Here is a 6,827-nt window from a genome sequence, read left to right as displayed (position 1 = left end):
GAGCAAGTCTGCAGAAAAAGCAATATTTGGGGTGGAATGGGAAAAAGATCAGTTTGTTTAGATTTCTACTGGCCATCCAAGAGAAGATGTCAAATCGGAAATTGGATGGACAAGTCTGGAGTTCAGGAGATGAGATCCTCAAGGGAGAAGAGCACTAAGGACCAAGTCTGAGACACTCTTGTGTTAAGAGTTGGGGAGAAGAGAAGGTTTCAGCAAAGGTAACTGGGAAAGAGCTTGCAGTGAGATGGGAAGGGATCCCTCGGGAGAGTGAGGAAGGCATCTGAGAAAGGAGCTTCAGGGAGTGAGTGATCAGTTGTGTTATTGCTTCTTTTTGGAGAAGTAGGACAATGCCTGAGAGCCCATCATTGGATTTACCAACACGGTCAACTTTTCTCCTGCAGCGAACAGCAGAGTAGGTGGAAGCAGTGCTGAAGGTATCGGCCTGGTAGGAACTGGCTTAAGATAACAAGTGTAAACTACTTATTCCAGGAGTTTTGCTGTAAAGGCCAGCAAGGAAATGGGGCAGTGTCTGGCAGGGTAACTGGTGTGAAGAGAAGGGTTTCTGTTTGATTTTTTTAAAGACTGAAGCATAATAACGTATTTGTATGCTGATGGGAACGATCTGATAGAGAGTGAAAAGTTGATGGAGAAGAGAGAGGAGAGAATTGTAAGGGTGATATTTGGAGAGAATTATTAGTAGAGGTTATTAGTATTCTTAATTTGCAGTAAATGTAACTGGAATTCAGAGAAATTATGGCCTTTGCTCAAGGTCAGTCCAAATGACTGAGGCAGGATTGAAAGCCAGGTTCTCTTGACTGCAGAGCCCAGGACCTTAATTCCTGAGCTGCAGCAGCGAGTAGGAATAAACGCTAATACTTCTGCTCAGTCTCTTTGAGCTCATCATCTCACATCTGAGAATCAATCCTATAAAAATAATTTGAAATACGGAGAAAGCTTTAGGTCCAATGCTATATTTTTTAAGTGCAAAAAAGGAAACAACCTAAACCTCCAGGAGCTGTGGAAACGAAGCCTGTAAGGAAGCAAACAAGGGATGGGAACACGTTAACATACCTTCATCTTTTTGACCCTGTCCCAGGCCCCTTCCTCCGTGGAGTGGCCCATCCAGAGGTGTCTGTAAGGGAGATAGCTTGATGCCGTGATTTGGGCTGGGACAATGGACTGGGATTCTAGATTTTCTCACTTTCAGCCCTTTTCTGGGCTGTAGTTTCTCTGATTATAGGAGAACAAAGTTCAGTATCTCCAAGCTGCCCTCTGGGGAAGCTGGAAATGGTCAGATACTGTCACCTGCTGGCAAGTTCCAGTTCTGCCTGGCCTCCATCAGGAGAGGGTGTTTTAGTCCGTTTTGTGTTGCTATAACAGAAATGCCTGGGACTGGGTAATGTATAAAGGAAAGAGGTTTATTTGGCTTACAATTCTTGGACAGCTGCATGTGGCATGGGCCTTAGGCTGCTTCTACCTCATGGCAGAAAAGCAGCAGGCAGCTGTCCCAGAGAGAGAGGAAGAGAGAAAGAGAGAGAGAGAGTGGAGAGAGGGAGAGGGAGGGAGGGAGAGAGAGAGAGAGAGGGAAGAGGGAGAGGGAGAGAGAGAGAGAGAGAGAGAGGAAGAGAGGAGGTGCCAGGGTCCTTTAAACAATCAGCTCTCATGGGAACTAATAGAGGGAGAACTCACTCATTAATCCCCCCTCCCCCAGGGAGAGCATTAATCCATTCATGAGGGATCCACCCCAATGACTCAATCAGTTTCCAACACTGCCACATTGGAGATCAAATTTCCACATGAGTTTTGGAGGGGACAACACATCCAAACTCCATCAGAGGGTGTGCAGCATGGTGCGTTTCAGAGATGGGTTTCACTTTAAGCTTGCTAGAGGAAGAAGCCCCGAGAGATACTGTTCAAAGGACTACCTGGAAGACCCCCTTCCTCCAGAACAACTCCCCTTAAGGCCTCTCTAGCGCTTGGCATTCCTCCATAAGAGTTGAGGATTGCTTCTGTCCTTGGGAGAGAGAATAAAGAGTTTCTAACCACTTGGCATGAAGCAGATTATTTCCTGCTATGGGGGTCTCAGCAATGTGAGGGCACTTAGTTTTGGGCAGAAAGGTCACACAGAAGGTGGGGAGATAGAGAAGCAGTGTGCATACCAAAGACAGGTTTAAAAATCTTACAAGCACTTTTCTTAGGATTTTTGTTTGATTTTCTTTTCTTTTTTTTTCTTTTGTCCTCTTTTTTTTTTGAGACTGGCCGCACCACGCTCAGCCAGTGAGCGCTGTGAGCGCACCGGTCATCCCTATATAGGATCTGAACCCGCGGCGGGAGCGCTGCTGTGCTCCCAGCACCGCACTCTCCCGAGTGCGCCACGGGCTCGGCCCTGATTTTCTTATTGTAAAAATAATAGGTGATCATTGTAGATAATCAAAAGATGAAAAAGCCATAATCCTACCATCTGAAGATAGCCTACATTAACACTATGCTAACACATCATTCTTTTATTACATCACAATAACAACAATAACAATAGCAGTAGGAGCAACATTTATGGAGCACTTCCATGCCACACATGTTCATTTATTTACAAAAAATTGAAATATATTGCAAATAATATTTTATCTTTTTTAAAAAATTAATTTATTCTGAACATCTTTCTATGTGATTAAATATTCTTCTACAAGGCATTTTAAATAACCACATCAAATTCCATTATTTGCTAGTAGTACAATTTATTTATCTAATTACCTATTTTTGGACATTTGTGTTTGTTTCTATTTTTTTTCAAAATGGCTTTGAGATTTTTTTTTTCTAAAACTTGGATTCCCCATAAAATAGTAATGCATATTTTTTGATAAATATTGCCAAATTGCCCTTCATTGAGAGGAAATCAGTTCACACTCTTGCATGAAAGGTTGAAAGAAAACCATTCCATCTTAGAATCATTACATATACCTCATCAGTCAGGAAACAGGTTTACACCATTTCTCTTCACAATCGAGGTAGACTGAGCAGGCCCTATAATCCCATCTAAAAGATGTGGAACCTGAGCCCCAGGGAGGTTCCACGACTTGCCCTGGATAACAGCTATTTAGTGCCTGAACTCTGGCTGGAACTCAGGTTTCTGAGTCGTAATCTCAGATGGTTCCAAGCTGTCTCTTGGATCCCTTAAACAAACTCATCGCTTTAGGTTTAACAGCACGTTTAGGTCTTCTGAAGGCTTCTTTGCATGTGTGAGTGTGTTACTTTCTTCCAGGCAGAATGTGGAACTCGTGTTGTGGTTTAGAAAATATGGAACTCTGAAATCTGATAGAAAAAATCCTGGCCCCTTCACTAACTGGAAAGATTTAGCAAGACTAAGTCTCTAAGACTCAGTTTATTTAGGCGTATAATCGGGATAACAATAATCTCAAAAGTAAAGGGTGATTTTAAAAATTATGTAATGTATGTAAATGTTTAGCCTGGAGCCTAGCATATAAACACTCAATATGTGGTAGCAATATTTTTTTAGTTTTAAAGACCCTGAGTCCATCATACTAAGACTATATAATCCTAAGAGTCTGAATGTTTACTCCTAGGTTCTTTGGCTCTAAGAGCCTATAATTTTGCTCACAAAGATTAGGAGTTTTAAGGCTCCATCAGGGGCAGGGCCTGAAGGATTTGTAGCCCAGAACTTGACAGTTCCCCAGGAGAGGCCAAAGCCCAGAGAGGTATCACCTCCATTTCTCAGCTTCTAGCCATCCCAGGAAGCAGTTGGGGCTGTAAGAATCTCTGCAAAAGCATGGCTGTGCTTGGAACAGATTTAGAGAGATGTTGTCTTCCCAGATTTCCTCTCTTAGATACTGTCTAGCTATGGACAACATTCCCACTTAGTGTTGTTAAATGCTCCTTAGGAGGCTGGCTGGTTAGCTCAGTAGGCTAGAGCACAGTCTTATAACACCAAGGTCACGGGTTTGGATCCTGTCCTGGCCAGCCACGGGAGGCAGGGGGTGCGGCAGGGTGGGGCGGAATGCTCCTAAGGGAGCCTCACATGGAAGGGAAACGGCGGGCACCTTCATAGTGAGAAAGCAGCTGTTTATCGAAGGGCTGATGGTTGAGACTGGCAGGTTTATTTGAAGGAGGAGTTTGAGGATGGGGGATACTGGAGTTGAGGTGATCTTAGACATATAAAACATGAACAGTGAAAAGAAGCCCTGAGAGCTCATCTAGTCCAGAGATTTAAAACTATGTTCTGAGGAATACTACTGCCCTCCTGTCTGCCCTGGAGGGTGCTGGGGACGGGAGGTGGGTGGGAGGGAGGCGGGTGGAAATTGAGAAGCTGGATGGCTGGGTCTGCAGCTTCCACCCTCTTCAACCAGAACAATCCTCATTTCTTTTTTAACATTGGCTTTTTGGTATTTCAAGGAAGGATTCTGTTATCTGTAATCTATGTATTGATTGGTTTGTTTTTAAACTTGAAAATCTCTGGTTTAGTACAGACTCTTCATTTTACAGATGAGAACACTGAGGCCTGGAGACAGCAAAATGAACCACATAAAGAGGTAGCATCAGACAGGATTCCTCTAATTTGGTGGCTTTGGGCAAATTGCATAACTTATACGACACTCAGTTTCCTCATCTATAAAATGGAGATGTCAGCAAAAGCTTCCTGGTGGGGCTTTGGGAGCATTAAAGAAGATAATGCATGGAAAGCGCTTTGCATAGTTCATGGCTCCCCATTTTTAGCCATGATCATAGTTGTCATCGTCATCGGACTCTGAAATTAAACAAGTTTGCCTAGGTGACTTAGCAAACCAAGAGCTCCAAAGCTGTAGACATCTTGTGGTGGCCCCCAAGAGCCCCTTCCCCAAGACCTAGTAGCCACTCAGTTCCAGGAGGTGGAGCCTCTGCTAATGAAGATATATTTGCATCCACCCTGCAGTCAGGGCTTGCTGTGGGTCCTGTTAGAATTACGCCACACAGACCCAGCTCTGAAAGCCACTCTAACCCAGCCCTTGATTGGATTCCAACTCCAGATCCAGACAGGAAGGTGGCCAGAATCTAGAGACTTCCACTACCACCTGCTCAACAGCCTCTCTATTAGGGCAATCAAAAAGCCAGCAGGTGCTCCGAGCCCCGCTCTTCTCCTGCCCTCTGATTGGCTTGCTTCTTCTTCATGGAAGGCCTCTATCCATGAAGGTTTGGCTATTAAAGCACTAGCTTTATACTTGAATTTTAAAAAATATACTCTTTGTGGCAGGCAGAATTATGGCTCCTCAAAGATGTCCACATCCTAATCCTCAGAACCTTACATGGCAAAGAGGAGTAAAGGTTGAAGATAGAATTGAGGTTACTAATCAACCTTAAAATAGGGAATGCATGCTGGGTTGTTCATTGAGGTGGGCCTGATATAATCACAAGAGTCCTTAACAGTGGAAAAGGGACTCAGGAGAGAGAACCACAGAGATGGCAGCATAAAGACTTGGTCCAACATCACTGGCTTTGAAGACAGAGAAATGGGGCCATATGCCAGGGAATATGGGTGTCCTCTAGGTGGAAAAGGCAAGGAAACAGATTTTCCAAGAGCCTCCAGAAGAAATGCAGCCCTGCTGACACCTTGATTTTAGCCAGGTGAGACCCATTTCAGACATCTTACCTCCAGAACTGTAAGACAGTAGATTTGTGTTGTTTTAGTCACTAAGTTTGTGGTAACTTGTTACAGCAACAATAAGAGACGAATATGCTATTCATGATGACAACTACTGAGCTTCTATTACTTGTCAGGCTCTGTGCTAAGTACTTCGCATACATTATCTCATTTAATACCCCTAATAGTCCTGCAAGGGAAGTGTTCTTGTTCTTTTTCTAAGTGAAGATCATGGGTCAAGGACATTGAATGACTTGGCCAAAATCATACAGCTAGTTTGCAGCAGAGCAGATATCCAAAGCCCAGCACCCCTGGCTCTAAATCCACATTTCATCCAATCACTTAGGCTCACCACTCCTTCTCTGGAGTTACCTAGCTACCTCCTTAGAGAACCTTTGCTTTTAGATGCCAGATTTCAGTATTCTGGGTCACCTCATTAAGATGAGTCCAGCTGTTCTTTTGGAGGCTTAGTTTCTCGACCTGCAGAAAACGGGTAAATAATGCTTGCTGAGTGCCCTTTTGGGGCTGTGGTAAGGATTAAACTAGAATGTGGGTGGGAAGGGTCTCCATGATCTACTAAGTGCTCTCCCCATGTGAGAGACTGAGAATTTTCCCCAAACTAGCAAAATTTCCCCAAGCCATTATGACTCTCTTTTTCTGTAAGGCCAGGCATGGCTCCCAGGATAGAGGTCCCCACCAGGGACTCTAGGGAGACCTTTTGAATTGTGAAAACCAGAGGATTTGGGTTTGAAAACAGTGGTCTGGGCTCCTTTATTTTATTTTGTTTTTGCCAATTGGGTACCTGCATACATTGGTGATGGTGGTTTGGGCCATCAGAACAGTTGCTAAACTCCATTGGGACCATTTCTATTACCAATCCCCCTGCCCCAATCAGTCCCTGCCATCCCCACCAACCTTGGGGTAGCCCAAGGCTTTTGTAACCGGTCTTAATATGGCAGTTTAAGAAGATGTATCTAATATTGTGTATAAGACAGATTAGAGACCAGACGACTAGTTGGGGACTACTGTAATAGCTCGTATGTGATCTGATCGAGTCTTATTAGCAATGATGATGGAGAGAAAAAATACATCTTGGAACTATTAGGAAGGAAAAGAAATAGCTGCAGGACTTGGTACCAATTGTGCAACTTTCTCCGTAAGAAGAGAAGATTTGGGCCGACCCCATGGCTCACTAGGG

The sequence above is a fragment of the Galeopterus variegatus genome, unplaced genomic scaffold (assembly GCF_000696425.1).
Source record: "Galeopterus variegatus unplaced genomic scaffold, G_variegatus-3.0.2 Scaffold3155, whole genome shotgun sequence".
NCBI lineage: Eukaryota > Metazoa > Chordata > Mammalia > Dermoptera > Cynocephalidae > Galeopterus > Galeopterus variegatus.
The sequence above is the reverse complement of the archived record's forward strand: the minus strand, read 5'-3'. Positions refer to the sequence as shown.